Here is a 24,677-nt window from a genome sequence, read left to right on the forward strand (position 1 = left end):
TGTAGTAAGCATTTAATGATGAATTGACTAAATGTCTGTTTTATCAGACTCACTTTGACTATATATGTTGTAGCAAGAGATTGTTTCTAGCTTACGGCCATACCAGCCTGGGTACGCCCGATCTCGTCTGATCTCGGAAGCTAAGCAGGGTCGTGCCTGGTTAGTACTTGGATGGGAGACCGCCTGGGAATACCAGGTGCTGTAAGCATTTTGTCCACGAGGGTGTGCTCTTGCACTATTTCATCAGCAACACTGCCTTGTAGTAAGCATTTAATGATGAATTGACTAAATGTCTGTTTTATCAGACTCACTTTGACTATATATGTTGTAGCAAGAGATTGTTTCTCGCTTACGGCCATATCAGCCTGGGTACGCCCGATCTCGTCTGATCTCGGAAGCTAAGCAGGGTCGGGCCTGGTTAGTACTTGGATGGGAGACCGCCTGGGAATACCAGGTGCTGTAAGCATTTTGTCCACGAGGGTGTGCTCTTGCACTATTTCATCAGCAACACTGCCTTGTAGTAAGCATTTAATGATGAATTGACTAAATGTCTGTTTTATCAGACTCACTTTGACTATATATGTTGTAGCAAGAGATTGTTTCTCGCTTACGGCCATACCAGCCTGGGTAAGCCCGATCTCGTCTGATCTCGGAAGCTAAGCAGGGTCGTGCCTGGTTAGTACTTGGATGGGAGACCGCCTGGGAATACCAGGTGCTGTAAGCATTTTGTCCACGAGGGTGTGCTCTTGCACTATTTCATCAGCAACACTGCCTTGTAGTAAGCATTTAATGATGAATTGACTAAATGTCTGTTTTATCAGACTCACTTTGACTATATATGTTGTAGCAAGAGATTGTTTCTCGCTTACGGTCATACCAGCCTGGGTACGCCCGATCTCGTCTGATCTCGGAAGCTAAGCAGGGTCGGGCCTGGTTAGTACTTGGATGGGAGACCGCCTGGGAATACCAGGTGCTGTAAGCATTTTGTCCACGAGGGTGTGCTCTTGCACTATTTCATCAGCAACACTGCCTTGTAGTAAGCATTTAATGATGAATTGACTAAATGCAGCTTCCTGCCTTTTTAATAGGATCAAATTTCCTTGTGTTTTCAATTAGCATCTGCCTTGTATTTATAAGACAAACAAGAATATTGTTGCTGAATGCAGCTTGTGTGTGCTTTGTGCTCCTTTGCCCTGTTCAAATGATGAAAGGAAATAAAGTTGGTATTTTATCCAACTACCTGTGCTAAAAAGTGATGGGAACAGTGTTTGTAATTTCTTCTACTTTTTCAGTGACACAAAGTTCAAGCTGCTTATCTAATTGGTGAAAATGCAATGTCTGTTTATCACACTCACTTTGAATATATATGTTGTAGCAAGAGATTGTTTCTCGCTTACGGCCATACCAGCCTGGGTACTCCCGATCTCGTCTGATCTCGGAAGCTAAGCAGGGTCGGGCCTGGTTAGTACTTGGATGGGAGACCGCCTGGGAATACCAGGTGCTGTAAGCATTTTGTCCACGAGGGTGTGCTCTTGCACTATTTCATCAGCAACACTGCCTTGTAGTAAGCATTTAATGATGAATTGACTAAATGTCTGTTTTATCAGACTCACTTTGACTATATATGTTGTAGCAAGAGATTGTTTCTCGCTTACGGCCATACCAGCCTGGGTACGCCCGATCTCGTTTGATCTCGGAAGCTAAGCAGGGTCGTGCCTGGTTAGTACTTGGATGGGAGACCGCCTGGGAATACCAGGTGCTGTAATCATTTTGTCCACGAGGGTGTGCTCTTGCACTATTTCATCAGCAACACTGCCTTGTACTAAGCATTTAATGATGAATTGACTAAATGTCTGTTTTATCTGACTCACTTTGACTATATATGTTGTAGCAAGAGATTGTTTCTCGCTTACGGCCATACCAGCCTGGGTACGCCCGATCTCGTCTGATCTCGGACGCTAAGCAGGGTCGGGCCTGGTTAGTACTTGGATGGGAGACCGCCTGGGAATACCAGGTGCTGTAAGCATTTTGTCCACGAGGGTGTGCTCTTGCACTATTTCATCAGCAACACTGCCTTGTAGTAAGCATTTAATGATGAATTGACTAAATGTCTGTTTTATCAGACTCACTTTGACTATATATGTTGTAGCAAGAGATTGTTTCTCGCTTACGGCCATACCAGCCTGGGTACGCCCGATCTCGTCTGATCTCGGAAGCTAAGCAGGGTCGTGCCTGGTTAGTACTTGGATGGGAGACCGCCTGGGAATACCAGGTGCTGTAAGCATTTTGTCCACGAGGGTTGTGCTCTTGCACTATTTCATCAGCAACACTGCCTTGTAGTAAGCATTTAATGATGAATTGACTAAATGTCTGTTTTATCTGACTCACTTTGACTATATATGTTGTAGCAAGAGATTGTTTCTCGCTTACGGCCATATCTGCCTGGGTACGCCCGATCTCGTCTGATCTCGGAAGCTAAGCAGGGTCGGGCCTGGTTAGTACTTGGATGGGAGACCGCCTGGGAATACCAGGTGCTGTAAGCATTTTGTCCACGAGGGTGTGCTCTTGCACTATTTCATCAGCAACACTGCCTTGTAGTAAGCATTTAATGATGAATTGACTAAATGTCTGTTTTATCAGACTCACTTTGACTATATATGTTGTAGCAAGAGATTGTTTCTCGCTTACGGCCATACCAGCCTGGGTACGCCCGATCTCGTCTGATCTCGGAAGCTAAGCAGGGTTGTGCCTGTTTAGTACTTGGATGGGAGACCGCCTGGGAATACCAGGTGCTGTAAGCATTTTGTCCACGAGGGTGTGCTCTTGCACTATTTCATCAGCAACACTGCCTTGTAGTAAGCATTTAATGATGAATTGACTAAATGCAGCTTCCTGCCTTTTTAATAGGATCAAATTTCCTTGTGTTTTCAATTAGCATCTGCCTTGTATTTATAAGACAAACAAGAATATTGTTGCTGAATGCAGCTTGTGTGTGCTTTGTGCTCCTTTGCCCTGTTCAAATGATGAAAGGAAATAAAGTTGGTATTTTATCCAACTACCTGTGCTAAAAAGTGATGGGAACAGTGTTTGTAATTTCTTCTACTTTTTCAGTGACACAAAGTTCAAGCTGCTTATCTAATTGGTGAAAATGCAATGTCTGTTTATCACACTCACTTTGAATATATATGTTGTAGCAAGAGATTGTGTCTCGCTTACGGCCATACCAGCCTGGGTTCGCCCGATCTCGTCTGATCTCGGAAGCTAAGCAGGGTCGGGCCTGGTTAGTACTTGGATGGGAGACCGCCTGGGAATACCAGGTGCTGTAAGCATTTTGTCCACGAGGGTGTGCTCTTGCACTATTTCATCAGCAACACTGGCTTGTAGTAAGCATTTAATGATGAATTGACTAAATGTCTGTTTTATCAGACTCACTTTGACTATATATGTTGTAGCAAGAGATTGTTTCTCGCTTACGGCCATACCAGCCTGGGTACGCCCGATCTCGTCTGATCTCGGAAGCTAAGCAGGGTCGTGCCTGGTTAGTACTTGGATGGGAGACCGCCTGGGAATACCAGGTGCTGTAAGCATTTTGTCCACGAGGGTGTGCTCTTGCACTATTTCATCAGCAACACTGCCTTGTAGTAAGCATTTAATGATGAATTGACTAAATGTCTGTTTTATCTGACTCACTTTGACTATATATGTTGTAGCAAGAGATTGTTTCTCGCTTACGGCCATATCTGCCTGGGTACGCCCGATCTCGTCTGATCTCGGAAGCTAAGCAGGGTCGGGCCTGGTTAGTACTTGGATGGGAGACCGCCTGGGAATACCAGGTGCTGTAAGCATTTTGTCCACGAGGGTGTGCTCTTGCACTATTTCATCAGCAACACTGCCTTGTAGTAAGCATTTAATGATGAATTGACTAAATGTCTGTTTTATCAGACTCACTTTGACTATATATGTTGTAGCAAGAGATTGTTTCTCGCTTACGGCCATACCAGCCTGGGTACGCCCGATCTCGTCTGATCTCGGAAGCTAAGCAGGGTCGTGCCTGGTTAGTACTTGGATGGGAGACCGCCTGGGAATACCAGGTGCTGTAAGCATTTTGTCCACGAGGGTGTGCTCTTGCACTATTTCATCAGCAACACTGCCTTGTAGTAAGCATTTAATGATGAATTGACTAAATGTCTGTTTTATCTGACTCACTTTGACTATATATGTTGTAGCAAGAGATTGTTTCTCGCTTACGGCCATACCAGCCTGGGTACGCCCGATCTCGTCTGATCTCGGAAGCTAAGCAGGGTCGTGCCTGGTTAGTACTTGGATGGGAGACCGCCTGGGAATACCAGGTGCTGTAAGCATTTTGTCCACGAGGGTGTGCTCTTGCACTATTTCATCAGCAACACTGCCTTGTAGTAAGCATTTAATGATGAATTGACTAAATGTCTGTTTTATCAGACTCACTTTGACTATATATGTTGTAGCAAGAGATTGTTTCTCGCTTACGGCCATACCAGCCTGGGCACGCCCGATCTCGTCTGATCTCGGAAGCTAAGCAGGGTCGTGCCTGGTTAGTACTTGGATGGGAGACCGCCTGGGAATACCAGGTGCTGTAAGCATTTTGTCCACGAGGGTGTGCTCTTGCACTATTTCATCAGCAACACTGCCTTGTAGTAAGCATTTAATGATGAATTGACTAAATGTCTGTTTTATCTGACTCACTTTGACTATATATGTTGTAGCAAGAGATTGTTTCTCGCTTACGGCCATACCAGCCTGGGTACGCCCGATCTCGTCTGATCTCGGAAGCTAAGCAGGGTCGTGCCTGGTTAGTACTTGGATGGGAGACCGCCTGGGAATACCAGGTGCTGTAAGCATTTTGTCCACGAGGGTGTGCTCTTGCACTATTTCATCAGCAACACTGCCTTGTAGTAAGCATTTAATGATGAATTGACTAAATGTCTGTTTTATCAGACTCACTTTGACTATATATGTTGTAGCAAGAGATTGTTTCTCGCTTACGGCCATATCAGCCTGGGTACGCCTGATCTCGGAAGCTAAGCAGGGTCGGGCCTGGTTAGTACTTGGATGGGAGACCGCCTGGGAATACCAGGTGCTGTAAGCATTTTGTCCACGAGGGTGTGCTCTTGCACTATTTCATCAGCAACACTGCCTTGTAGTAAGCATTTAATGATGAATTGACTAAATGTCTGTTTTATCAGACTCACTTTGACTATATATGTTGTAGCAAGAGATTGTTTCTCGCTTACGGCCATACCAGCCTGGGTAAGCCCGATCTCGTCTGATCTCGGAAGCTAAGCAGGGTCGTGCCTGGTTAGTACTTGGATGGGAGACCGCCTGGGAATACCAGGTGCTGTAAGCATTTTGTCCACGAGGGTGTGCTCTTGCACTATTTCATCAGCAACACTGCCTTGTAGTAAGCATTTAATGATGAATTGACTAAATGTCTGTTTTATCAGACTCACTTTGACTATATATGTTGTAGCAAGAGATTGTTTCTCGCTTACGGCCATACCAGCCTGGGCACGCCCGATCTCGTCTGATCTCGGAAGCTAAGCAGGGTCGTGCCTGGTTAGTACTTGGATGGGAGACCGCCTGGGAATACCAGGTGCTGTAAGCATTTTGTCCACGAGGGTGTGCTCTTGCACTATTTCATCAGCAACACTGCCTTGTAGTAAGCATTTAATGATGAATTGACTAAATGTCTGTTTTATCAGACTCACTTTGACTATATATGTTGTAGCAAGAGATTGTTTCTCGCTTACGGCCATACCAGCCTGGGTACGCCCGATCTCGTCTGATCTCGGAAGCTAAGCAGGGTCGTGCCTGGTTAGTACTTGGATGGGAGACCGCCTGGGAATACCAGGTGCTGTAAGCATTTTGTCCACGAGGGTGTGCTCTTGCACTATTTCATCAGCAACACTGCCTTGTAGTAAGCATTTAATGATGAATTGACTAAATGTCTGTTTTATCTGACTCACTTTGACTATATATGTTGTAGCAAGAGATTGTTTCTCGCTTACGGCCATATCTGCCTGGGTACGCCCGATCTCGTCTGATCTCGGAAGCTAAGCAGGGTCGGGCCTGGTTAGTACTTGGATGGGAGACCGCCTGGGAATACCAGGTGCTGTAAGCATTTTGTCCACGAGGGTGTGCTCTTGCACTATTTCATCAGCAACACTGCCTTGTAGTAAGCATTTAATGATGAATTGACTAAATGTCTGTTTTATCAGACTCACTTTGACTATATATGTTGTAGCAAGAGATTGTTTCTCGCTTACGGCCATACCAGCCTGGGTACGCCCGATCTCGTCTGATCTCGGAAGCTAAGCAGGGTCGTGCCTGGTTAGTACTTGGATGGGAGACCGCCTGGGAATACCAGGTGCTGTAAGCATTTTGTCCACGAGGGTGTGCTCTTGCACTATTTCATCAGCAACACTGCCTTGTAGTAAGCATTTAATGATGAATTGACTAAATGTCTGTTTTATCTGACTCACTTTGACTATATATGTTGTAGCAAGAGATTGTTTCTCGCTTACGGCCATACCAGCCTGGGTACGCCCGATCTCGTCTGATCTCGGAAGCTAAGCAGGGTCGTGCCTGGTTAGTACTTGGATGGGAGACCGCCTGGGAATACCAGGTGCTGTAAGCATTTTGTCCACGAGGGTGTGCTCTTGCACTATTTCATCAGCAACACTGCCTTGTAGTAAGCATTTAATGATGAATTGACTAAATGTCTGTTTTATCAGACTCACTTTGACTATATATGTTGTAGCAAGAGATTGTTTCTCGCTTACGGCCATACCAGCCTGGGCACGCCCGATCTCGTCTGATCTCGGAAGCTAAGCAGGGTCGTGCCTGGTTAGTACTTGGATGGGAGACCGCCTGGGAATACCAGGTGCTGTAAGCATTTTGTCCACGAGGGTGTGCTCTTGCACTATTTCATCAGCAACACTGCCTTGTAGTAAGCATTTAATGATGAATTGACTAAATGTCTGTTTTATCTGACTCACTTTGACTATATATGTTGTAGCAAGAGATTGTTTCTCGCTTACGGCCATACCAGCCTGGGTACGCCCGATCTCGTCTGATCTCGGAAGCTAAGCAGGGTCGTGCCTGGTTAGTACTTGGATGGGAGACCGCCTGGGAATACCAGGTGCTGTAAGCATTTTGTCCACGAGGGTGTGCTCTTGCACTATTTCATCAGCAACACTGCCTTGTAGTAAGCATTTAATGATGAATTGACTAAATGTCTGTTTTATCAGACTCACTTTGACTATATATGTTGTAGCAAGAGATTGTTTCTCGCTTACGGCCATATCAGCCTGGGTACGCCTGATCTCGGAAGCTAAGCAGGGTCGGGCCTGGTTAGTACTTGGATGGGAGACCGCCTGGGAATACCAGGTGCTGTAAGCATTTTGTCCACGAGGGTGTGCTCTTGCACTATTTCATCAGCAACACTGCCTTGTAGTAAGCATTTAATGATGAATTGACTAAATGTCTGTTTTATCAGACTCACTTTGACTATATATGTTGTAGCAAGAGATTGTTTCTCGCTTACGGCCATACCAGCCTGGGTAAGCCCGATCTCGTCTGATCTCGGAAGCTAAGCAGGGTCGTGCCTGGTTAGTACTTGGATGGGAGACCGCCTGGGAATACCAGGTGCTGTAAGCATTTTGTCCACGAGGGTGTGCTCTTGCACTATTTCATCAGCAACACTGCCTTGTAGTAAGCATTTAATGATGAATTGACTAAATGCAGCTTCCTGCCTTTTTAATAGGATCAAATTTCCTTGTGTTTTCAATTAGCATCTGCCTTGTATTTATAAGACAAACAAGAATATTGTTGCTGAATGCAGCTTGTGTGTGCTTTGTGCTCCTTTGCCCTGTTCAAATGATGAAAGGAAATAAAGTTGGTATTTTATCCAACTACCTGTGCTAAAAAGTGATGGGAACAGTGTTTGTAATTTCTTCTACTTTTTCAGTGACACAAAGTTCAAGCTGCTTATCTAATTGGTGAAAATGCAATGTCTGTTTATCACACTCACTTTGAATATATATGTTGTAGCAAGAGATTGTGTCTCGCTTACGGCCATACCAGCCTGGGTTCGCCCGATCTCGTCTGATCTCGGAAGCTAAGCAGGGTCGGGCCTGGTTAGTACTTGGATGGGAGACCGCCTGGGAATACCAGGTGCTGTAAGCATTTTGTCCACGAGGGTGTGCTCTTGCACTATTTCATCAGCAACACTGGCTTGTAGTAAGCATTTAATGATGAATTGACTAAATGTCTGTTTTATCAGACTCACTTTGACTATATATGTTGTAGCAAGAGATTGTTTCTCGCTTACGGCCATACCAGCCTGGGTACGCCCGATCTCGTCTGATCTCGGAAGCTAAGCAGGGTCGTGCCTGGTTAGTACTTGGATGGGAGACCGCCTGGGAATACCAGGTGCTGTAAGCATTTTGTCCACGAGGGTGTGCTCTTGCACTATTTCATCAGCAACACTGCCTTGTAGTAAGCATTTAATGATGAATTGACTAAATGTCTGTTTTATCTGACTCACTTTGACTATATATGTTGTAGCAAGAGATTGTTTCTCGCTTACGGCCATATCTGCCTGGGTACGCCCGATCTCGTCTGATCTCGGAAGCTAAGCAGGGTCGGGCCTGGTTAGTACTTGGATGGGAGACCGCCTGGGAATACCAGGTGCTTTAAGCATTTTGTCCACGAGGGTGTGCTCTTGCACTATTTCATCAGCAACACTGCCTTGTAGTAAGCATTTAATGATGAATTGACTAAATGTCTGTTTTATCAGACTCACTTTGACTATATATGTTGTAGCAAGAGATTGTTTCTCGCTTACGGCCATACCAGCCTGGGTACGCCCGATCTCGTCTGATCTCGGAAGCTAAGCAGGGTCGTGCCTGGTTAGTACTTGGATGGGAGACCGCCTGGGAATACCAGGTGCTGTAAGCATTTTGTCCACGAGGGTGTGCTCTTGCACTATTTCATCAGCAACACTGCCTTGTAGTAAGCATTTAATGATGAATTGACTAAATGTCTGTTTTATCTGACTCACTTTGACTATATATGTTGTAGCAAGAGATTGTTTCTCGCTTACGGCCATACCAGCCTGGGTACGCCCGATCTCGTCTGATCTCGGAAGCTAAGCAGGGTCGTGCCTGGTTAGTACTTGGATGGGAGACCGCCTGGGAATACCAGGTGCTGTAAGCATTTTGTCCACGAGGGTGTGCTCTTGCACTATTTCATCAGCAACACTGCCTTGTAGTAAGCATTTAATGATGAATTGACTAAATGTCTGTTTTATCAGACTCACTTTGACTATATATGTTGTAGCAAGAGATTGATTCTCGCTTACGGCCATACCAGCCTGGGCACGCCCGATCTCGTCTGATCTCGGAAGCTAAGCAGGGTCGTGCCTGGTTAGTACTTGGATGGGAGACCGCCTGGGAATACCAGGTGCTGTAAGCATTTTGTCCACGAGGGTGTGCTCTTGCACTATTTCATCAGCAACACTGCCTTGTAGTAAGCATTTAATGATGAATTGACTAAATGTCTGTTTTATCTGACTCACTTTGACTATATATGTTGTAGCAAGAGATTGTTTCTCGCTTACGGCCATACCAGCCTGGGTACGCCCGATCTCGTCTGATCTCGGAAGCTAAGCAGGGTCGTGCCTGGTTAGTACTTGGATGGGAGACCGCCTGGGAATACCAGGTGCTGTAAGCATTTTGTCCACGAGGGTGTGCTCTTGCACTATTTCATCAGCAACACTGCCTTGTAGTAAGCATTTAATGATGAATTGACTAAATGTCTGTTTTATCAGACTCACTTTGACTATATATGTTGTAGCAAGAGATTGTTTCTCGCTTACGGCCATATCAGCCTGGGTACGCCTGATCTCGGAAGCTAAGCAGGGTCGGGCCTGGTTAGTACTTGGATGGGAGACCGCCTGGGAATACCAGGTGCTGTAAGCATTTTGTCCACGAGGGTGTGCTCTTGCACTATTTCATCAGCAACACTGCCTTGTAGTAAGCATTTAATGATGAATTGACTAAATGTCTGTTTTATCAGACTCACTTTGACTATATATGTTGTAGCAAGAGATTGTTTCTCGCTTACGGCCATACCAGCCTGGGTAAGCCCGATCTCGTCTGATCTCGGAAGCTAAGCAGGGTCGTGCCTGGTTAGTACTTGGATGGGAGACCGCCTGGGAATACCAGGTGCTGTAAGCATTTTGTCCACGAGGGTGTGCTCTTGCACTATTTCATCAGCAACACTGCCTTGTAGTAAGCATTTAATGATGAATTGACTAAATGTCTGTTTTATCAGACTCACTTTGACTATATATGTTGTAGCAAGAGATTGTTTCTCGCTTACGGCCATACCAGCCTGGGCACGCCCGATCTCGTCTGATCTCGGAAGCTAAGCAGGGTCGTGCCTGGTTAGTACTTGGATGGGAGACCGCCTGGGAATACCAGGTGCTGTAAGCATTTTGTCCACGAGGGTGTGCTCTTGCACTATTTCATCAGCAACACTGCCTTGTAGTAAGCATTTAATGATGAATTGACTAAATGTCTGTTTTATCAGACTCACTTTGACTATATATGTTGTAGCAAGAGATTGTTTCTCGCTTACGGCCATACCAGCCTGGGTACGCCCGATCTCGTCTGATCTCGGAAGCTAAGCAGGGTCGTGCCTGGTTAGTACTTGGATGGGAGACCGCCTGGGAATACCAGGTGCTGTAAGCATTTTGTCCACGAGGGTGTGCTCTTGCACTATTTCATCAGCAACACTGCCTTGTAGTAAGCATTTAATGATGAATTGACTAAATGTCTGTTTTATCTGACTCACTTTGACTATATATGTTGTAGCAAGAGATTGTTTCTCGCTTACGGCCATATCTGCCTGGGTACGCCCGATCTCGTCTGATCTCGGAAGCTAAGCAGGGTCGGGCCTGGTTAGTACTTGGATGGGAGACCGCCTGGGAATACCAGGTGCTGTAAGCATTTTGTCCACGAGGGTGTGCTCTTGCACTATTTCATCAGCAACACTGCCTTGTAGTAAGCATTTAATGATGAATTGACTAAATGTCTGTTTTATCAGACTCACTTTGACTATATATGTTGTAGCAAGAGATTGTTTCTCGCTTACGGCCATACCAGCCTGGGTACGCCCGATCTCGTCTGATCTCGGAAGCTAAGCAGGGTCGTGCCTGGTTAGTACTTGGATGGGAGACCGCCTGGGAATACCAGGTGCTGTAAGCATTTTGTCCACGAGGGTGTGCTCTTGCACTATTTCATCAGCAACACTGCCTTGTAGTAAGCATTTAATGATGAATTGACTAAATGTCTGTTTTATCTGACTCACTTTGACTATATATGTTGTAGCAAGAGATTGTTTCTCGCTTACGGCCATACCAGCCTGGGTACGCCCGATCTCGTCTGATCTCGGAAGCTAAGCAGGGTCGTGCCTGGTTAGTACTTGGATGGGAGACCGCCTGGGAATACCAGGTGCTGTAAGCATTTTGTCCACGAGGGTGTGCTCTTGCACTATTTCATCAGCAACACTGCCTTGTAGTAAGCATTTAATGATGAATTGACTAAATGTCTGTTTTATCAGACTCACTTTGACTATATATGTTGTAGCAAGAGATTGTTTCTCGCTTACGGCCATACCAGCCTGGGCACGCCCGATCTCGTCTGATCTCGGAAGCTAAGCAGGGTCGTGCCTGGTTAGTACTTGGATGGGAGACCGCCTGGGAATACCAGGTGCTGTAAGCATTTTGTCCACGAGGGTGTGCTCTTGCACTATTTCATCAGCAACACTGCCTTGTAGTAAGCATTTAATGATGAATTGACTAAATGTCTGTTTTATCTGACTCACTTTGACTATATATGTTGTAGCAAGAGATTGTTTCTCGCTTACGGCCATACCAGCCTGGGTACGCCCGATCTCGTCTGATCTCGGAAGCTAAGCAGGGTCGTGCCTGGTTAGTACTTGGATGGGAGACCGCCTGGGAATACCAGGTGCTGTAAGCATTTTGTCCACGAGGGTGTGCTCTTGCACTATTTCATCAGCAACACTGCCTTGTAGTAAGCATTTAATGATGAATTGACTAAATGTCTGTTTTATCAGACTCACTTTGACTATATATGTTGTAGCAAGAGATTGTTTCTCGCTTACGGCCATATCAGCCTGGGTACGCCTGATCTCGGAAGCTAAGCAGGGTCGGGCCTGGTTAGTACTTGGATGGGAGACCGCCTGGGAATACCAGGTGCTGTAAGCATTTTGTCCACGAGGGTGTGCTCTTGCACTATTTCATCAGCAACACTGCCTTGTAGTAAGCATTTAATGATGAATTGACTAAATGTCTGTTTTATCAGACTCACTTTGACTATATATGTTGTAGCAAGAGATTGTTTCTCGCTTACGGCCATACCAGCCTGGGTAAGCCCGATCTCGTCTGATCTCGGAAGCTAAGCAGGATCGTGCCTGGTTAGTACTTGGATGGGAGACCGCCTGGGAATACCAGGTGCTGTAAGCATTTTGTCCACGAGGGTGTGCTCTTGCACTATTTCATCAGCAACACTGCCTTGTAGTAAGCATTTAATGATGAATTGACTAAATGTCTGTTTTATCAGACTCACTTTGACTATATATGTTGTAGCAAGAGATTGTTTCTCGCTTACGGCCATACCAGCCTGGGCACGCCCGATCTCGTCTGATCTCGGAAGCTAAGCAGGGTCGTGCCTGGTTAGTACTTGGATGGGAGACCGCCTGGGAATACCAGGTGCTGTAAGCATTTTGTCCACGAGGGTGTGCTCTTGCACTATTTCATCAGCAACACTGCCTTGTAGTAAGCATTTAATGATGAATTGACTAAATGTCTGTTTTATCTGACTCACTTTGACTATATATGTTGTAGCAAGAGATTGTTTCTCGCTTACGGCCATACCAGCCTGGGTACGCCCGATCTCGTCTGATCTCGGAAGCTAAGCAGGGTCGTGCCTGGTTAGTACTTGGATGGGAGACCGCCTGGGAATACCAGGTGCTGTAAGCATTTTGTCCACGAGGGTGTGCTCTTGCACTATTTCATCAGCAACACTGCCTTGTAGTAAGCATTTAATGATGAATTGACTAAATGTCTGTTTTATCAGACTCACTTTGACTATATATGTTGTAGCAAGAGATTGTTTCTCGCTTACGGCCATATCAGCCTGGGTACGCCTGATCTCGGAAGCTAAGCAGGGTCGGGCCTGGTTAGTACTTGGATGGGAGACCGCCTGGGAATACCAGGTGCTGTAAGCATTTTGTCCACGAGGGTGTGCTCTTGCACTATTTCATCAGCAACACTGCCTTGTAGTAAGCATTTAATGATGAATTGACTAAATGTCTGTTTTATCAGACTCACTTTGACTATATATGTTGTAGCAAGAGATTGTTTCTCGCTTACGGCCATACCAGCCTGGGTAAGCCCGATCTCGTCTGATCTCGGAAGCTAAGCAGGGTCGTGCCTGGTTAGTACTTGGATGGGAGACCGCCTGGGAATACCAGGTGCTGTAAGCATTTTGTCCACGAGGGTGTGCTCTTGCACTATTTCATCAGCAACACTGCCTTGTAGTAAGCATTTAATGATGAATTGACTAAATGCAGCTTCCTGCCTTTTTAATAGGATCAAATTTCCTTGTGTTTTCAATTAGCATCTGCCTTGTATTTATAAGACAAACAAGAATATTGTTGCTGAATGCAGCTTGTGTGTGCTTTGTGCTCCTTTGCCCTGTTCAAATGATGAAAGGAAATAAAGTTGGTATTTTATCCAACTACCTGTGCTAAAAAGTGATGGGAACAGTGTTTGTAATTTCTTCTACTTTTTCAGTGACACAAAGTTCAAGCTGCTTATCTAATTGGTGAAAATGCAATGTCTGTTTATCACACTCACTTTGAATATATATGTTGTAGCAAGAGATTGTGTCTCGCTTACGGCCATACCAGCCTGGGTTCGCCCGATCTCGTCTGATCTCGGAAGCTAAGCAGGGTCGGGCCTGGTTAGTACTTGGATGGGAGACCGCCTGGGAATACCAGGTGCTGTAAGCATTTTGTCCACGAGGGTGTGCTCTTGCACTATTTCATCAGCAACACTGGCTTGTAGTAAGCATTTAATGATGAATTGACTAAATGTCTGTTTTATCAGACTCACTTTGACTATATATGTTGTAGCAAGAGATTGTTTCTCGCTTACGGCCATACCAGCCTGGGTACGCCCGATCTCGTCTGATCTCGGAAGCTAAGCAGGGTCGTGCCTGGTTAGTACTTGGATGGGAGACCGCCTGGGAATACCAGGTGCTGTAAGCATTTTGTCCACGAGGGTGTGCTCTTGCACTATTTCATCAGCAACACTGCCTTGTAGTAAGCATTTAATGATGAATTGACTAAATGTCTGTTTTATCTGACTCACTTTGACTATATATGTTGTAGCAAGAGATTGTTTCTCGCTTACGGCCATATCTGCCTGGGTACGCCCGATCTCGTCTGATCTCGGAAGCTAAGCAGGGTCGGGCCTGGTTAGTACTTGGATGGGAGACCGCCTGGGAATACCAGGTGCTGTAAGCATTTTGTCCACGAGGGTGTGCTCTTGCACTATTTCATCAGCAACACTGCCTTGTAGTAAGCATTTAATGATGAATTGACTAAATGTCTGTTTTATCTGACTCACTTTGACTATATATGTTGTAGCAAGAGATTGTTTCTCGCTTACGGCCATACCAGCCTGGGTACGCCCGATCTCGTCTGATCTCGGAAGCTAAGCAGGGTCGTGCCTGGTTAGTACTTGGATGGGAGACCGCCTGGGAATACCAGGTGCTGTAAGCATTTTGTCCACGAGGGTGTGCTCTTGCACTATTTCATCAGCAACACTGCCTTGTAGTAAGCATTTAATGATGAATTGACTAAATGTCTGTTTTATCTGACTCACTTTGACTATATATGTTGTAGCAAGAGATTGTTTCTCGCTTACGGCCATACCAGCCTGGGTACGCCCGATCTCGTCTGATCTCGGAAGCTAAGCAGGGTCGTGCCTGGTTAGTACTTGGATGGGAGACCGCCTGGGAATACCAGGTGCTGTAAGCATTTTGTCCACGAGGGTGTGCTCTTGCACTATTTCATCAGCAACACTGCCTTGTAGTAAGCATTTAACCTGTTGGGTCTAGGGGGCAGCATTTGCACGTCTGGATAAAAAAAATGTACCCGATTTAATCTGGTTACTAATCCTACCCAGTAACTAGAATATGCATATACTTATTATATATGGATAGAAAACACTCTAAAGTTTCCAAAACTGTTTGAATGGTGTCTGTGAGTATAACAGAACTCATTTGGCAGGCAAAACCCTGAGACATTTTCTGACAGGAAGTGGATACCTGATGTGTTGTATTGACTTTAAACCTCTCCCATTGAAAAACACAGGGGTTTAGGAATATTTTGGCACTTCCTATTGCTTCCACTAGATGTCACCAGCCTTTACAAAGTGTTTTGAGTCTTCTGGAGGGAGATCTGACCGAACAAGAGCCATGGAACGGTGATGTCCCATTAGACACCTGGCGCGCTACTTCATGTTGGGTACCATCGTTCCAATACGTTATAAAAGGCTATGCATTCGTCCACCTTGAATATTATTCATGTTCTGGTTAAAAAAGGCCCTAATGATTTATGCTATACAACGTTTGACATGTTTGAACGAACGGAAATATATTTTTTCCCCTCGTTCATGACGAGAAGTCCGGCTGGCTTACATCATGTGCTAACGAGACGGAGATTTTTGGACATAAATGATGAGCTTTTTTGAACAAAACTACATTCGTTATGGACCTGTGATACCTGGAAGTGACATCTGATGAAGAGAATCAAAGGTAATGGATTATTTACATAGTATTTTCGATTTTAGATCTCCCCAACATGACGTCTAGTCTGTATCGCAACGCGTATTTTTCTGGGCACAGTGCTCAGATTATTGCAAAGTGTGATTTCCCAGTAAGGTTATTTTTAAATCTGGCAAGTTGATTGCGTTCAAAAGATGTAAATCTATAATTCTTTAAATGACAATATAATATTTTACCAATGTTTTCTAATTTTAATTATTTAATTTGTGACGCTGACTTGACTGCCGGTTATTGGAGGGAAACGATTTCCTCAACATCAATGCCATAGTAAAACGCTGTTTTTGTATATAAATATGAACTTGATAGAACTAAAAATGCATGCATTGTCTAACATAATGTCCTAGGAGTGTCATCTGATGGAGATTGTAAAAGGTTAGTGTATCATTTTAGCTGGTTTTATGGTTTTGGTGACCCTGTCTTTGACTTGACAAAACATTACACACAACTCTTGTAAATGTACTGTCCTAACATACTCTAAATTTATGCTTTCGCCGTAAAACCTTTTTGAAATCGTAAAACGTGGTTAGATTAAGGAGATGTTTATCTTTCAAATGGTGTAACATAGTTGTATTTTTGAAAAATTTGAATTTTGACATTTATTTGGATTCAAATTTGCCGCTCTTGAAATGCACCTGCTGTTGATGGAGTGCACCACAGGTGGCACGCTAGCGTCCCACCTAGCCCCAAGAGGTGATGAATTGACTAAATGTCTGTTTTATCAGACTCACTTTGACTATATATGTTGTAGCAAGAGATTGTTTCTCGCTTACGGCCATACCAGCCTGGGCACGCCCGATCTCGTCTGATCTCGGAAGCTAAGCAGGGTCGTGCCTGGTTAGTACTTGGATGGGAGACCGCCTGGGAATACCAGGTGCTGTAAGCATTTTGTCCACGAGGGTGTGCTCTTGCACTATTTCATCAGCAACACTGCCTTGTAGTAAGCATTTAATGATGAATTGACTAAATGTCTGTTTTATCTGACTCACTTTGACTATATATGTTGTAGCAAGAGATTGTTTCTCGCTTACGGCCATACCAGCCTGGGTACGCCCGATCTCGTCTGATCTCGGAAGCTAAGCAGGGTCGTGCCTGGTTAGTACTTGGATGGGAGACCGCCTGGGAATACCAGGTGCTGTAAGCATTTTGTCCACGAGGGTGTGCTCTTGCACTATTTCATCAGCAACACTGCCTTGTAGTAAGCATTTAATGATGAATTGACTAAATGTCTGTTTTATCAGACTCACTTTGACTATATATGTTGTAGCAAGAGATTGTTTCTCGCTTACGGCCATATCAGCCTGGGTACGCCTGATCTCGGAAGCTAAGCAGGGTCGGGCCTGGTTAGTACTTGGATGGGAGACCGCCTGGGAATACCAGGTGCTGTAAGCATTTTGTCCACGAGGGTGTGCTCTTGCACTATTTCATCAGCAACACTGCCTTGTAGTAAGCATTTAATGATGAATTGACTAAATGTCTGTTTTATCAGACTCACTTTGACTATATATGTTGTAGCAAGAGATTGTTTCTCGCTTACGGCCATACCAGCCTGGGTAAGCCCGATCTCGTCTGATCTCGGAAGCTAAGCAGGGTCGTGCCTGGTTAGTACTTGGATGGGAGACCGCCTGGGAATACCAGGTGCTGTAAGCATTTTGTCCACGAGGGTGTGCTCTTGCACTATTTCATCAGCAACACTGCCTTGTAGTAAGCATTTAATGATGAATTGACTAAATGTCTGTTTTATCAGACTCACTTTGACTATATATGTTGTAGCAAGAGATTGTTTCTCGCTTACGGCCATACCAGCCTGGGCACGCCCGATCTCATCTGATCTCGGAAGCTAAGCAGGGTCGTGCCTGGTTAGTACTTGGATGGGAGACCGCCTGGGAATACCAGGTGCTGTAAGCATTTTGTCCACGAGGGTGTGCTCTTGCACTATTTCATCAGCAACACTGCCTTGTAGTAAGCATTTAATGATGAATTGACTAAATGTCTGTTTTATCAGACTCACTTTGACTATATATGTTGTAGCAAGAGATTGTTTCTCGCTTACGGCCATACCAGCCTGGGTACGCCCGATCTCGTCTGATCTCGGAAGCTAAGCAGGGTCGTGCCTGGTTAGTACTTGGATGGGAGACCGCCTGGGAATACCAGGTGCTGTAAGCATTTTGTCCACGAGGGTGTGCTCTTGCACTATTTCATCAGCAACACTGCCTTGTAGTAAGCATTTAATGATGAATTGACTAAATGTCTGTTTTATCTGACTCACTTTGACTATATATGTTGTAGCAAGAGATTGTTTCTCGCTTACGGCCATACCAGCCTGGGTACGCCCGATCTCGTCTGATCTCGGAAGCTAAGCAGGGTCGTGCCTGGTTAGTACTTGGATGGGAGACCGCCTGGGAATACCAGGTGCTGTAAGCATTTTGTCCACGAGGGTGTGCTCTTGCACTATTTCATCAGCAACACTGCCTTGTAGTAAGCATTTAATGATGAATTGACTAAATGTCTGTTTTATCAGACTCACTTTGACTATATATGTTGTAGCAAGAGATTGTTTCTCGCTTACGGCCATACCAGCCTGGGTACGCCCGATCTCGTCTGATCTCGGAAGCTAAGCAGGGTCGTGCCTGGTTAGTACTTGGATGGGAGACCGCCTGGGAATACCAGGTGCTGTAAGCATTTTGTCCACGAGGGTGTGCTCTTGCACTATTTCATCAGCAACACTGCCTTGTAGTAAGCATTTAATGATGAATTGACTAAATGTCTGTTTTATCAGACTCACTTTGACTATATATGTTGTAGCAAGAGATTGTTTCTCGCTTACGGCCATATCAGCCTGGGTACGCCCGATCTCGTCTGATCTCGGAAGCTAAGCAGGGTCGGGCCTGGTTAGTACTTGGATGGGAGACCGCCTGGGAATACCAGGTGCTGTAAGCATTTTGTCCACGAGGGTGTGCTCTTGCACTATTTCATCAGCAACACTGCCTTGTAGTAAGCATTTAATGATGAATTGACTAAATGTCTGTTTTATCAGACTCACTTTGACTATATATGTTGTAGCAAGAGATTGTTTCTCGCTTACGGCCATACCAGCCTGGGTAAGCCCGATCTCGTCTGATCTCGGAAGCTAAGCAGGGTCGTGCCTGGTTAGTACTTGGATGGGAGACCGCCTGGGAATACCAGGTGCTGTAAGCATTTTGTCCACGAGGGTGTGCTCTTGCACTATTTCATCAGCAACACTGCCTTGTAGTAAGCATTTAATGATGAATTGACTAAATGCAGCTTCCTGCCTTTTTAATAGGATCAAATTTCCTTGTGTTTTCAATTAGCATCTGCCTTGTATTTATAAGACAAACAACAATATTGTTGCTGAATGCAGCTTGTGTGTGCTTTGTGCTCCTTTGCCCTGTTCAAATGATGAAAGGAAATAAAGTTGGTATTTTATCCAACTACCTGTGCTAAAAAGTGATGGGAACAGTGTTTGTAATTTCTTCTACTTTTTCAGTGACACAAAGTTCAAGCTGCTTATCTAATTGGTGAAAATGCAATGTCTGTTTATCACACTCACTTTGAATATATATGTTGTAGCAAGAGATTGTGTCTCGCTTACGGCCATACCAGCCTGGGTTCGCCCGATCTCGTCTGATCTCGGAAGCTAAGCAGGGTCGGGCCTGGTTAGTACTTGGATGGGAGACCGCCTGGGAATACCAGGTGCTGTAAGCATTTTGTCCACGAGGGTGTGCTCTTGCACTATTTCATCAGCAACACTGCCTTGTAGTAAGCATTTAATGATGAATTGACTAAATGTCTGTTTTATCAGACTCACTTTGACTATATATGTTGTAGCAAGAGATTGTTTCTCGCTTACGGCCATATCAGCCTGGGTACGCCCGATCTCGTCTGATCTCGGAAGCTAAGCAGGGTCGGGCCTGGTTAGTACTTGGATGGGAGACCGCCTGGGAATACCAGGTGCTGTAAGCATTTTGTCCACGAGGGTGTGCTCTTGCACTATTTCATCAGCAACACTGCCTTGTAGTAAGCATTTAATGATGAATTGACTAAATGCAGCTTCCTGCCTTTTTAATAGGATCAAATTTCCTTGTGTTTTCAATTAGCATCTGCCTTGTATTTATAAGACAAACAAGAATATTGTTGCTGAATGCAGCTTGTGTGTGCTTTGTGCTCCTTTGCCCTGTTCAAATGATGAAAGGAAATAAAGTTGGTATTTTATCCAACTACCTGTGCTAAAAAGTGATGGGAACAGTGTTTGTAATTTCTTCTACTTTTTCAGTGACACAAAGTTCAAGCTGCTTATCTAATTGGTGAAAATGCAATGTCTGTTTATCACACTCACTTTGAATATATATGTTGTAGCAAGAGATTGTTTCTCGCTTACGGCCATACCAGCCTGGGTACGCCCGATCTCGTCTGATCTCGTAAGCTAAGCAGGGTCGGCCTGTTTAGTACTTGGATGGGAGACCGCCTGGGAATACCAGGTGCTGTAAGCATTTTGTCCACGAGGGTGTGCTCTTGCACTATTTCATCAGCAACACTGCCTTGTAGTAAGCATTTAATGATGAATTGACTAAATGCAGCTTCCTGCCTTTTTAATAGGATCAAATTTCCTTGTGTTTTCAATTAGCATCTGCCTTGTATTTATAAGACAAACAAGAATATTGTTGCTGAATGCAGCTTGTGTGTGCTTTGTGCTCCTTTGCCCTGTTCAAATGATGAAAGGAAATAAAGTTGGTATTTTATCCAACTACCTGTGCTAAAAAGTGATGGGAACAGTGTTTGTAATTTCTTCTACTTTTTCAGTGACACAAAGTTCAAGCTGCTTATCTAATTGGTGAAAATGCAATGTCTGTTTATCACACTCACTTTGAATATATATGTTGTAGCAAGAGATTGTGTCTCGCTTACGGCCATACCAGCCTGGGTTCGCCCGATCTCGTCTGATCTCGGAAGCTAAGCAGGGTCGGGCCTGGTTAGTACTTGGATGGGAGACCGCCTGGGAATACCAGGTGCTGTAAGCATTTTGTCCACGAGGGTGTGCTCTTGCACTATTTCATCAGCAACACTGCCTTGTAGTAAGCATTTAATGATGAATTGACTAAATGTCTGTTTTATCAGACTCACTTTGACTATATATGTTGTAGCAAGAGATTGTTTCTCGCTTACGGCCATACCAGCCTGGGTACGCCCGATCTCGTCTGATCTCGGAAGCTAAGCAGGGTCGTGCCTGGTTAGTACTTGGATGGGAGACCGCCTGGGAATACCAGGTGCTGTAAGCATTTTGTCCACGAGGGTGTGCTCTTGCACTATTTCATCAGCAACACTGCCTTGTAGTAAGCATTTAATGATGAATTGACTAAATGTCTGTTTTATCTGACTCACTTTGACTATATATGTTGTAGCAAGAGATTGTTTCTCGCTTACGGCCATATCTGCCTGGGTACGCCCGATCTCGTCTGATCTCGGAAGCTAAGCAGGGTCGGGCCTGGTGAGTACTTGGATGGGAGACCGCCTGGGAATACCAGGTGCTGTAAGCATTTTGTCCACGAGGGTGTGCTCTTGCACTATTTCATCAGCAACACTGCCTTGTAGTAAGCATTTAATGATGAATTGACTAAATGTCTGTTTTATCAGACTCACTTTGACTATATATGTTGTAGCAAGAGATTGTTTCTCGCTTACGGCCATACCAGCCTGGGTACGCCCGATCTCGTCTGATCTCGGAAGCTAAGCAGGGTCGTGCCTGGTTAGTACTTGGATGGGAGACCGCCTGGGAATACCAGGTGCTGTAAGCATTTTGTCCACGAGGGTGTGCTCTTGCACTATTTCATCAGCAACACTGCCTTGTAGTAAGCATTTAATGATGAATTGACTAAATGCAGCTTCCTGCCTTTTTAATAGGATCAAATTTCCTTGTGTTTTCAATTAGCATCTGCCTTGTATTTATAAGACAAACAAGAATATTGTTGCTGAATGCAGCTTGTGTGTGCTTTGTGCTCCTTTGCCCTGTTCAAATGATGAAAGGAAATAAAGTTGGTATTTTATCCAACTACCTGTGCTAAAAAGTGATGGGAACAGTGTTTGTAATTTCTTCTACTTTTTCAGTGACACAAAGTTCAAGCTGCTTATCTAATTGGTGAAAATGCAATGTCTGTTTATCACACTCACTTTGAATATATATGTTGTAGCAAGAGATTGTTTCTCGCTTACGGCCATACCAGCCTGGGTACGCCCGATCTCGTCTGATCTCGGAAGCTAAGCAGGGTCGGGCCTGGTTAGTACTTGGATGGGAGACCGCCTGGGAATACCAGGTGCTGTAAGCATTTTGTCCACGAGGGTGTGCTCTTGCACTATTTCATCAGCAACACTGCCTTGTAGTAAGCATTTAATGATGAATTGACTAAATGTCTGTTTTATCAGACTCACTTTGACTATATATGTTGTAGCAAGAGATTGTTTCTCGCTTACGGCCATACCAGCCTGGGTACGCCCGATCTCGTCTGATCTCGGAAGCTAAGCAGGGTCGTGCCTGGTTAGTACTTGGATGGGAGACCGCCTGGGAATACCAGGTGCTGTAAGCATTTTGTCCACGAGGGTGTGCTCTTGCACTATTTCATCAGCAACACTGCCTTGTAGTAAGCATTTAATGATGAATTGACTAAATGTCTGTTTTATCTGACTCACTTTGACTATATATGTTGTAGCAAGAGATTGTTTCTCGCTTACGGCCATACCAGCCTGGGTACGCCCGATCTCGTCTGATCTCGGAAGCTAAGCAGGGTCGTGCCTGGTTAGTATCTTGGATGGGAGACCGCCTGGGAATACCAGGTGCTGTAAGCATTTTGTCCACGAGGGTGTGCTCTTGCACTATTTCATCAGCAACACTGCCTTGTAGTAAGCATTTAATGATGAATTGACTAAATGTCTGTTTTATCAGACTCACTTTGACTATATATGTTGTAGCAAGAGATTGTTTCTCGCTTACGGCCATATCAGCCTGGGTACGCCCGATCTCGTCTGATCTCGGAAGCTAAGCAGGGTCGGGCCTGGTTAGTACTTGGATGGGAGACCCCCTGGGAATACCAGGTGCTGTAAGCATTTTGTCCACGAGGGTGTGCTCTTGCACTATTTCATCAGCAACACTGCCTTGTAGTAAGCATTTAATGATGAATTGACTAAATGTCTGTTTTATCAGACTCACTTTGACTATATATGTTGTAGCAAGAGATTGTTTCTCGCTTACGGCCATACCAGCCTGGGTAAGCCCGATCTCGTCTGATCTCGGAAGCTAAGCAGGGTCGTGCCTGGTTAGTACTTGGATGGGAGACCGCCTGGGAATACCAGGTGCTGTAAGCATTTTGTCCACGAGGGTGTGCTCTTGCACTATTTCATCAGCAACACTGCCTTGTAGTAAGCATTTAATGATGAATTGACTAAATGTCTGTTTTATCAGACTCACTTTGACTATATATGTTGTAGCAAGAGATTGTTTCTCGCTTACGGCCATATCAGCCTGGGTACGCCCGATCTCGTCTGATCTCGGAAGCTAAGCAGGGTCGGGCCTGGTTAGTACTTGGATGGGAGACCGCCTGGGAATACCAGGTGCTGTAAGCATTTTGTCCACGAGGGTGTGCTCTTGCACTATTTCATCAGCAACACTGCCTTGTAGTAAGCATTTAATGATGAATTGACTAAATGCAGCTTCCTGCCTTTTTAATAGGATCAAATTTCCTTGTGTTTTCAATTAGCATCTGCCTTGTATTTATAAGACAAACAAGAATATTGTTGCTGAATGCAGCTTGTGTGTGCTTTGTGCTCCTTTGCCCTGTTCAAATGATGAAAGGAAATAAAGTTGGTATTTTATCCAACTACCTGTGCTAAAAAGTGATGGGAACAGTGTTTGTAATTTCTTCTACTTTTTCAGTGACACAAAGTTCAAGCTGCTTATCTAATTGGTGAAAATGCAATGTCTGTTTATCACACTCACTTTGAATATATATGTTGTAGCAAGAGATTGTTTCTCGCTTACGGCCATACCAGCCTGGGTACGCCCGATCTCGTCTGATCTCGTAAGCTAAGCAGGGTCGGCCTGTTTAGTACTTGGATGGGAGACCGCCTGGGAATACCAGGTGCTGTAAGCATTTTGTCCACGAGGGTGTGCTCTTGCACTATTTCATCAGCAACACTGCCTTGTAGTAAGCATTTAATGATGAATTGACTAAATGCAGCTTCCTGCCTTTTTAATAGGATCAAATTTCCTTGTGTTTTCAATTAGCATCTGCCTTGTATTTATAAGACAAACAAGAATATTGTTGCTGAATGCAGCTTGTGTGTGCTTTGTGCTCCTTTGCCCTGTTCAAATGATGAAAGGAAATAAAGTTGGTATTTTATCCAACTACCTGTGCTAAAAAGTGATGGGAACAGTGTTTGTAATTTCTTCTACTTTTTCAGTGACACAAAGTTCAAGCTGCTTATCTAATTGGTGAAAATGCAATGTCTGTTTATCACACTCACTTTGAATATATATGTTGTAGCAAGAGATTGTGTCTCGCTTACGGCCATACCAGCCTGGGTTCGCCCGATCTCGTCTGATCTCGGAAGCTAAGCAGGGTCGGGCCTGGTTAGTACTTGGATGGGAGACCGCCTGGGAATACCAGGTGCTGTAAGCATTTTGTCCACGAG

At 44.7% G+C, this 24,677-nt stretch overlaps 71 non-coding genes and 9 pseudogenes across 71 annotated transcripts; all 80 read left to right on the top strand.

Moving 5' to 3' along the window:
• The first annotated feature begins 89 nt into the window (after nt 1-89).
• LOC145869029 (5S ribosomal RNA) lies at nt 90-208 on the top strand. The gene has a single exon (XR_014385024.1). It is a non-coding gene; the product is annotated as a 5S ribosomal RNA (ribosomal RNA).
• Nucleotides 209-347: 139 nt separating this feature from the next.
• LOC145867373 (5S ribosomal RNA) lies at nt 348-466 on the top strand. Its single transcript, XR_014383366.1, has one exon. It is a non-coding gene; the product is annotated as a 5S ribosomal RNA (ribosomal RNA).
• Nucleotides 467-605: 139 nt separating this feature from the next.
• LOC145870232 (5S ribosomal RNA) lies at nt 606-724 on the top strand. The gene has a single exon (XR_014386228.1). It is a non-coding gene; the product is annotated as a 5S ribosomal RNA (ribosomal RNA).
• A 139-nt stretch (nt 725-863) lies between these two features.
• On the top strand, nt 864-982 carry LOC145874767 (5S ribosomal RNA). Its single transcript, XR_014390403.1, has one exon. It is a non-coding gene; the product is annotated as a 5S ribosomal RNA (ribosomal RNA).
• A 409-nt stretch (nt 983-1,391) lies between these two features.
• On the top strand, nt 1,392-1,510 carry LOC145874623 (5S ribosomal RNA). Its single transcript, XR_014390259.1, has one exon. It is a non-coding gene; the product is annotated as a 5S ribosomal RNA (ribosomal RNA).
• A 139-nt stretch (nt 1,511-1,649) lies between these two features.
• LOC145870117 (5S ribosomal RNA) lies at nt 1,650-1,768 on the top strand. The gene has a single exon (XR_014386113.1). It is a non-coding gene; the product is annotated as a 5S ribosomal RNA (ribosomal RNA).
• Nucleotides 1,769-1,907: 139 nt separating this feature from the next.
• Nucleotides 1,908-2,026, top strand: LOC145867493 (5S ribosomal RNA). Its single transcript, XR_014383486.1, has one exon. It is a non-coding gene; the product is annotated as a 5S ribosomal RNA (ribosomal RNA).
• A 139-nt stretch (nt 2,027-2,165) lies between these two features.
• Nucleotides 2,166-2,284, top strand: LOC145869030 (5S ribosomal RNA). The gene has a single exon (XR_014385025.1). It is a non-coding gene; the product is annotated as a 5S ribosomal RNA (ribosomal RNA).
• Nucleotides 2,285-2,424: 140 nt separating this feature from the next.
• On the top strand, nt 2,425-2,543 carry LOC145867993 (5S ribosomal RNA). Its single transcript, XR_014383986.1, has one exon. It is a non-coding gene; the product is annotated as a 5S ribosomal RNA (ribosomal RNA).
• A 139-nt stretch (nt 2,544-2,682) lies between these two features.
• On the top strand, nt 2,683-2,801 carry LOC145869569 (5S ribosomal RNA). Its single transcript, XR_014385565.1, has one exon. It is a non-coding gene; the product is annotated as a 5S ribosomal RNA (ribosomal RNA).
• A 409-nt stretch (nt 2,802-3,210) lies between these two features.
• Nucleotides 3,211-3,329, top strand: LOC145875126 (5S ribosomal RNA). Its single transcript, XR_014390760.1, has one exon. It is a non-coding gene; the product is annotated as a 5S ribosomal RNA (ribosomal RNA).
• A 139-nt stretch (nt 3,330-3,468) lies between these two features.
• Nucleotides 3,469-3,587, top strand: LOC145869031 (5S ribosomal RNA). Its single transcript, XR_014385026.1, has one exon. It is a non-coding gene; the product is annotated as a 5S ribosomal RNA (ribosomal RNA).
• Nucleotides 3,588-3,726: 139 nt separating this feature from the next.
• Nucleotides 3,727-3,845, top strand: LOC145867995 (5S ribosomal RNA). Its single transcript, XR_014383988.1, has one exon. It is a non-coding gene; the product is annotated as a 5S ribosomal RNA (ribosomal RNA).
• A 139-nt stretch (nt 3,846-3,984) lies between these two features.
• LOC145869033 (5S ribosomal RNA) lies at nt 3,985-4,103 on the top strand. The gene has a single exon (XR_014385028.1). It is a non-coding gene; the product is annotated as a 5S ribosomal RNA (ribosomal RNA).
• Nucleotides 4,104-4,242: 139 nt separating this feature from the next.
• On the top strand, nt 4,243-4,361 carry LOC145869034 (5S ribosomal RNA). The gene has a single exon (XR_014385029.1). It is a non-coding gene; the product is annotated as a 5S ribosomal RNA (ribosomal RNA).
• A 139-nt stretch (nt 4,362-4,500) lies between these two features.
• LOC145869135 (5S ribosomal RNA) lies at nt 4,501-4,619 on the top strand. The gene has a single exon (XR_014385131.1). It is a non-coding gene; the product is annotated as a 5S ribosomal RNA (ribosomal RNA).
• A 139-nt stretch (nt 4,620-4,758) lies between these two features.
• On the top strand, nt 4,759-4,877 carry LOC145869035 (5S ribosomal RNA). Its single transcript, XR_014385030.1, has one exon. It is a non-coding gene; the product is annotated as a 5S ribosomal RNA (ribosomal RNA).
• Nucleotides 4,878-5,016: 139 nt separating this feature from the next.
• Nucleotides 5,017-5,125, top strand: LOC145870965 (uncharacterized; annotated as a pseudogene).
• Nucleotides 5,126-5,264: 139 nt separating this feature from the next.
• Nucleotides 5,265-5,383, top strand: LOC145870234 (5S ribosomal RNA). The gene has a single exon (XR_014386230.1). It is a non-coding gene; the product is annotated as a 5S ribosomal RNA (ribosomal RNA).
• Nucleotides 5,384-5,522: 139 nt separating this feature from the next.
• LOC145869136 (5S ribosomal RNA) lies at nt 5,523-5,641 on the top strand. Its single transcript, XR_014385132.1, has one exon. It is a non-coding gene; the product is annotated as a 5S ribosomal RNA (ribosomal RNA).
• A 139-nt stretch (nt 5,642-5,780) lies between these two features.
• LOC145869036 (5S ribosomal RNA) lies at nt 5,781-5,899 on the top strand. Its single transcript, XR_014385031.1, has one exon. It is a non-coding gene; the product is annotated as a 5S ribosomal RNA (ribosomal RNA).
• Nucleotides 5,900-6,038: 139 nt separating this feature from the next.
• Nucleotides 6,039-6,157, top strand: LOC145867996 (5S ribosomal RNA). Its single transcript, XR_014383989.1, has one exon. It is a non-coding gene; the product is annotated as a 5S ribosomal RNA (ribosomal RNA).
• A 139-nt stretch (nt 6,158-6,296) lies between these two features.
• LOC145869037 (5S ribosomal RNA) lies at nt 6,297-6,415 on the top strand. Its single transcript, XR_014385032.1, has one exon. It is a non-coding gene; the product is annotated as a 5S ribosomal RNA (ribosomal RNA).
• Nucleotides 6,416-6,554: 139 nt separating this feature from the next.
• LOC145869038 (5S ribosomal RNA) lies at nt 6,555-6,673 on the top strand. Its single transcript, XR_014385033.1, has one exon. It is a non-coding gene; the product is annotated as a 5S ribosomal RNA (ribosomal RNA).
• Nucleotides 6,674-6,812: 139 nt separating this feature from the next.
• Nucleotides 6,813-6,931, top strand: LOC145869137 (5S ribosomal RNA). Its single transcript, XR_014385133.1, has one exon. It is a non-coding gene; the product is annotated as a 5S ribosomal RNA (ribosomal RNA).
• Nucleotides 6,932-7,070: 139 nt separating this feature from the next.
• Nucleotides 7,071-7,189, top strand: LOC145869039 (5S ribosomal RNA). Its single transcript, XR_014385034.1, has one exon. It is a non-coding gene; the product is annotated as a 5S ribosomal RNA (ribosomal RNA).
• Nucleotides 7,190-7,328: 139 nt separating this feature from the next.
• LOC145870966 (uncharacterized) lies at nt 7,329-7,437 on the top strand (annotated as a pseudogene).
• Nucleotides 7,438-7,576: 139 nt separating this feature from the next.
• On the top strand, nt 7,577-7,695 carry LOC145870235 (5S ribosomal RNA). Its single transcript, XR_014386231.1, has one exon. It is a non-coding gene; the product is annotated as a 5S ribosomal RNA (ribosomal RNA).
• A 409-nt stretch (nt 7,696-8,104) lies between these two features.
• Nucleotides 8,105-8,223, top strand: LOC145875127 (5S ribosomal RNA). Its single transcript, XR_014390761.1, has one exon. It is a non-coding gene; the product is annotated as a 5S ribosomal RNA (ribosomal RNA).
• A 139-nt stretch (nt 8,224-8,362) lies between these two features.
• LOC145869040 (5S ribosomal RNA) lies at nt 8,363-8,481 on the top strand. The gene has a single exon (XR_014385035.1). It is a non-coding gene; the product is annotated as a 5S ribosomal RNA (ribosomal RNA).
• A 139-nt stretch (nt 8,482-8,620) lies between these two features.
• LOC145870149 (5S ribosomal RNA) lies at nt 8,621-8,739 on the top strand. The gene has a single exon (XR_014386145.1). It is a non-coding gene; the product is annotated as a 5S ribosomal RNA (ribosomal RNA).
• Nucleotides 8,740-8,878: 139 nt separating this feature from the next.
• Nucleotides 8,879-8,997, top strand: LOC145869041 (5S ribosomal RNA). Its single transcript, XR_014385036.1, has one exon. It is a non-coding gene; the product is annotated as a 5S ribosomal RNA (ribosomal RNA).
• Nucleotides 8,998-9,136: 139 nt separating this feature from the next.
• LOC145869042 (5S ribosomal RNA) lies at nt 9,137-9,255 on the top strand. Its single transcript, XR_014385037.1, has one exon. It is a non-coding gene; the product is annotated as a 5S ribosomal RNA (ribosomal RNA).
• A 139-nt stretch (nt 9,256-9,394) lies between these two features.
• On the top strand, nt 9,395-9,513 carry LOC145869138 (5S ribosomal RNA). Its single transcript, XR_014385134.1, has one exon. It is a non-coding gene; the product is annotated as a 5S ribosomal RNA (ribosomal RNA).
• A 139-nt stretch (nt 9,514-9,652) lies between these two features.
• LOC145869044 (5S ribosomal RNA) lies at nt 9,653-9,771 on the top strand. Its single transcript, XR_014385039.1, has one exon. It is a non-coding gene; the product is annotated as a 5S ribosomal RNA (ribosomal RNA).
• Nucleotides 9,772-9,910: 139 nt separating this feature from the next.
• Nucleotides 9,911-10,019, top strand: LOC145870968 (uncharacterized; annotated as a pseudogene).
• Nucleotides 10,020-10,158: 139 nt separating this feature from the next.
• LOC145870236 (5S ribosomal RNA) lies at nt 10,159-10,277 on the top strand. The gene has a single exon (XR_014386232.1). It is a non-coding gene; the product is annotated as a 5S ribosomal RNA (ribosomal RNA).
• Nucleotides 10,278-10,416: 139 nt separating this feature from the next.
• Nucleotides 10,417-10,535, top strand: LOC145869139 (5S ribosomal RNA). Its single transcript, XR_014385135.1, has one exon. It is a non-coding gene; the product is annotated as a 5S ribosomal RNA (ribosomal RNA).
• Nucleotides 10,536-10,674: 139 nt separating this feature from the next.
• On the top strand, nt 10,675-10,793 carry LOC145869045 (5S ribosomal RNA). Its single transcript, XR_014385040.1, has one exon. It is a non-coding gene; the product is annotated as a 5S ribosomal RNA (ribosomal RNA).
• Nucleotides 10,794-10,932: 139 nt separating this feature from the next.
• Nucleotides 10,933-11,051, top strand: LOC145867997 (5S ribosomal RNA). The gene has a single exon (XR_014383990.1). It is a non-coding gene; the product is annotated as a 5S ribosomal RNA (ribosomal RNA).
• A 139-nt stretch (nt 11,052-11,190) lies between these two features.
• On the top strand, nt 11,191-11,309 carry LOC145869046 (5S ribosomal RNA). Its single transcript, XR_014385041.1, has one exon. It is a non-coding gene; the product is annotated as a 5S ribosomal RNA (ribosomal RNA).
• Nucleotides 11,310-11,448: 139 nt separating this feature from the next.
• On the top strand, nt 11,449-11,567 carry LOC145869047 (5S ribosomal RNA). The gene has a single exon (XR_014385042.1). It is a non-coding gene; the product is annotated as a 5S ribosomal RNA (ribosomal RNA).
• Nucleotides 11,568-11,706: 139 nt separating this feature from the next.
• LOC145869140 (5S ribosomal RNA) lies at nt 11,707-11,825 on the top strand. Its single transcript, XR_014385136.1, has one exon. It is a non-coding gene; the product is annotated as a 5S ribosomal RNA (ribosomal RNA).
• A 139-nt stretch (nt 11,826-11,964) lies between these two features.
• LOC145869048 (5S ribosomal RNA) lies at nt 11,965-12,083 on the top strand. Its single transcript, XR_014385043.1, has one exon. It is a non-coding gene; the product is annotated as a 5S ribosomal RNA (ribosomal RNA).
• A 139-nt stretch (nt 12,084-12,222) lies between these two features.
• Nucleotides 12,223-12,331, top strand: LOC145870969 (uncharacterized; annotated as a pseudogene).
• A 139-nt stretch (nt 12,332-12,470) lies between these two features.
• LOC145870158 (5S ribosomal RNA) lies at nt 12,471-12,589 on the top strand. The gene has a single exon (XR_014386154.1). It is a non-coding gene; the product is annotated as a 5S ribosomal RNA (ribosomal RNA).
• Nucleotides 12,590-12,728: 139 nt separating this feature from the next.
• Nucleotides 12,729-12,847, top strand: LOC145869141 (5S ribosomal RNA). Its single transcript, XR_014385137.1, has one exon. It is a non-coding gene; the product is annotated as a 5S ribosomal RNA (ribosomal RNA).
• A 139-nt stretch (nt 12,848-12,986) lies between these two features.
• Nucleotides 12,987-13,105, top strand: LOC145869049 (5S ribosomal RNA). The gene has a single exon (XR_014385044.1). It is a non-coding gene; the product is annotated as a 5S ribosomal RNA (ribosomal RNA).
• A 139-nt stretch (nt 13,106-13,244) lies between these two features.
• On the top strand, nt 13,245-13,353 carry LOC145870970 (uncharacterized; annotated as a pseudogene).
• A 139-nt stretch (nt 13,354-13,492) lies between these two features.
• LOC145870237 (5S ribosomal RNA) lies at nt 13,493-13,611 on the top strand. Its single transcript, XR_014386233.1, has one exon. It is a non-coding gene; the product is annotated as a 5S ribosomal RNA (ribosomal RNA).
• Nucleotides 13,612-14,020: 409 nt separating this feature from the next.
• On the top strand, nt 14,021-14,139 carry LOC145875128 (5S ribosomal RNA). Its single transcript, XR_014390762.1, has one exon. It is a non-coding gene; the product is annotated as a 5S ribosomal RNA (ribosomal RNA).
• A 139-nt stretch (nt 14,140-14,278) lies between these two features.
• On the top strand, nt 14,279-14,397 carry LOC145869050 (5S ribosomal RNA). Its single transcript, XR_014385045.1, has one exon. It is a non-coding gene; the product is annotated as a 5S ribosomal RNA (ribosomal RNA).
• A 139-nt stretch (nt 14,398-14,536) lies between these two features.
• Nucleotides 14,537-14,655, top strand: LOC145867998 (5S ribosomal RNA). Its single transcript, XR_014383991.1, has one exon. It is a non-coding gene; the product is annotated as a 5S ribosomal RNA (ribosomal RNA).
• Nucleotides 14,656-14,794: 139 nt separating this feature from the next.
• On the top strand, nt 14,795-14,913 carry LOC145869051 (5S ribosomal RNA). The gene has a single exon (XR_014385046.1). It is a non-coding gene; the product is annotated as a 5S ribosomal RNA (ribosomal RNA).
• A 139-nt stretch (nt 14,914-15,052) lies between these two features.
• On the top strand, nt 15,053-15,171 carry LOC145869052 (5S ribosomal RNA). The gene has a single exon (XR_014385047.1). It is a non-coding gene; the product is annotated as a 5S ribosomal RNA (ribosomal RNA).
• Nucleotides 15,172-16,744: 1,573 nt separating this feature from the next.
• On the top strand, nt 16,745-16,863 carry LOC145869143 (5S ribosomal RNA). Its single transcript, XR_014385139.1, has one exon. It is a non-coding gene; the product is annotated as a 5S ribosomal RNA (ribosomal RNA).
• Nucleotides 16,864-17,002: 139 nt separating this feature from the next.
• Nucleotides 17,003-17,121, top strand: LOC145869053 (5S ribosomal RNA). Its single transcript, XR_014385048.1, has one exon. It is a non-coding gene; the product is annotated as a 5S ribosomal RNA (ribosomal RNA).
• A 139-nt stretch (nt 17,122-17,260) lies between these two features.
• LOC145870971 (uncharacterized) lies at nt 17,261-17,369 on the top strand (annotated as a pseudogene).
• Nucleotides 17,370-17,508: 139 nt separating this feature from the next.
• LOC145870238 (5S ribosomal RNA) lies at nt 17,509-17,627 on the top strand. Its single transcript, XR_014386234.1, has one exon. It is a non-coding gene; the product is annotated as a 5S ribosomal RNA (ribosomal RNA).
• Nucleotides 17,628-17,766: 139 nt separating this feature from the next.
• LOC145868553 (5S ribosomal RNA) lies at nt 17,767-17,885 on the top strand. The gene has a single exon (XR_014384549.1). It is a non-coding gene; the product is annotated as a 5S ribosomal RNA (ribosomal RNA).
• Nucleotides 17,886-18,024: 139 nt separating this feature from the next.
• LOC145869055 (5S ribosomal RNA) lies at nt 18,025-18,143 on the top strand. The gene has a single exon (XR_014385050.1). It is a non-coding gene; the product is annotated as a 5S ribosomal RNA (ribosomal RNA).
• A 139-nt stretch (nt 18,144-18,282) lies between these two features.
• On the top strand, nt 18,283-18,401 carry LOC145869056 (5S ribosomal RNA). Its single transcript, XR_014385051.1, has one exon. It is a non-coding gene; the product is annotated as a 5S ribosomal RNA (ribosomal RNA).
• Nucleotides 18,402-18,540: 139 nt separating this feature from the next.
• LOC145869057 (5S ribosomal RNA) lies at nt 18,541-18,659 on the top strand. Its single transcript, XR_014385052.1, has one exon. It is a non-coding gene; the product is annotated as a 5S ribosomal RNA (ribosomal RNA).
• A 139-nt stretch (nt 18,660-18,798) lies between these two features.
• Nucleotides 18,799-18,917, top strand: LOC145867374 (5S ribosomal RNA). The gene has a single exon (XR_014383367.1). It is a non-coding gene; the product is annotated as a 5S ribosomal RNA (ribosomal RNA).
• A 139-nt stretch (nt 18,918-19,056) lies between these two features.
• On the top strand, nt 19,057-19,175 carry LOC145870239 (5S ribosomal RNA). The gene has a single exon (XR_014386235.1). It is a non-coding gene; the product is annotated as a 5S ribosomal RNA (ribosomal RNA).
• Nucleotides 19,176-19,584: 409 nt separating this feature from the next.
• Nucleotides 19,585-19,703, top strand: LOC145875129 (5S ribosomal RNA). Its single transcript, XR_014390763.1, has one exon. It is a non-coding gene; the product is annotated as a 5S ribosomal RNA (ribosomal RNA).
• Nucleotides 19,704-19,842: 139 nt separating this feature from the next.
• LOC145867375 (5S ribosomal RNA) lies at nt 19,843-19,961 on the top strand. The gene has a single exon (XR_014383368.1). It is a non-coding gene; the product is annotated as a 5S ribosomal RNA (ribosomal RNA).
• A 409-nt stretch (nt 19,962-20,370) lies between these two features.
• On the top strand, nt 20,371-20,488 carry LOC145870863 (uncharacterized; annotated as a pseudogene).
• Nucleotides 20,489-20,897: 409 nt separating this feature from the next.
• LOC145875131 (5S ribosomal RNA) lies at nt 20,898-21,016 on the top strand. Its single transcript, XR_014390765.1, has one exon. It is a non-coding gene; the product is annotated as a 5S ribosomal RNA (ribosomal RNA).
• Nucleotides 21,017-21,155: 139 nt separating this feature from the next.
• LOC145869058 (5S ribosomal RNA) lies at nt 21,156-21,274 on the top strand. Its single transcript, XR_014385053.1, has one exon. It is a non-coding gene; the product is annotated as a 5S ribosomal RNA (ribosomal RNA).
• A 139-nt stretch (nt 21,275-21,413) lies between these two features.
• Nucleotides 21,414-21,532, top strand: LOC145869413 (5S ribosomal RNA). The gene has a single exon (XR_014385409.1). It is a non-coding gene; the product is annotated as a 5S ribosomal RNA (ribosomal RNA).
• A 139-nt stretch (nt 21,533-21,671) lies between these two features.
• LOC145869059 (5S ribosomal RNA) lies at nt 21,672-21,790 on the top strand. The gene has a single exon (XR_014385054.1). It is a non-coding gene; the product is annotated as a 5S ribosomal RNA (ribosomal RNA).
• A 409-nt stretch (nt 21,791-22,199) lies between these two features.
• On the top strand, nt 22,200-22,318 carry LOC145872799 (5S ribosomal RNA). Its single transcript, XR_014388430.1, has one exon. It is a non-coding gene; the product is annotated as a 5S ribosomal RNA (ribosomal RNA).
• Nucleotides 22,319-22,457: 139 nt separating this feature from the next.
• On the top strand, nt 22,458-22,576 carry LOC145869060 (5S ribosomal RNA). Its single transcript, XR_014385055.1, has one exon. It is a non-coding gene; the product is annotated as a 5S ribosomal RNA (ribosomal RNA).
• A 139-nt stretch (nt 22,577-22,715) lies between these two features.
• Nucleotides 22,716-22,835, top strand: LOC145870768 (uncharacterized; annotated as a pseudogene).
• A 139-nt stretch (nt 22,836-22,974) lies between these two features.
• LOC145867494 (5S ribosomal RNA) lies at nt 22,975-23,093 on the top strand. The gene has a single exon (XR_014383487.1). It is a non-coding gene; the product is annotated as a 5S ribosomal RNA (ribosomal RNA).
• Nucleotides 23,094-23,232: 139 nt separating this feature from the next.
• LOC145870240 (5S ribosomal RNA) lies at nt 23,233-23,351 on the top strand. Its single transcript, XR_014386236.1, has one exon. It is a non-coding gene; the product is annotated as a 5S ribosomal RNA (ribosomal RNA).
• A 139-nt stretch (nt 23,352-23,490) lies between these two features.
• LOC145867376 (5S ribosomal RNA) lies at nt 23,491-23,609 on the top strand. Its single transcript, XR_014383369.1, has one exon. It is a non-coding gene; the product is annotated as a 5S ribosomal RNA (ribosomal RNA).
• Nucleotides 23,610-24,018: 409 nt separating this feature from the next.
• LOC145870864 (uncharacterized) lies at nt 24,019-24,136 on the top strand (annotated as a pseudogene).
• Nucleotides 24,137-24,545: 409 nt separating this feature from the next.
• On the top strand, nt 24,546-24,664 carry LOC145875132 (5S ribosomal RNA). The gene has a single exon (XR_014390766.1). It is a non-coding gene; the product is annotated as a 5S ribosomal RNA (ribosomal RNA).
• The last annotated feature ends 13 nt before the right edge of the window (nt 24,665-24,677 follow it).

The sequence above is a fragment of the Salmo salar genome, unplaced genomic scaffold, assembly GCF_965601325.2.
Source record: "Salmo salar unplaced genomic scaffold, fSalSal1 ptg000293l, whole genome shotgun sequence".
In the NCBI taxonomy this organism is placed as follows: Eukaryota; Metazoa; Chordata; class Actinopteri; order Salmoniformes; family Salmonidae; genus Salmo; species Salmo salar.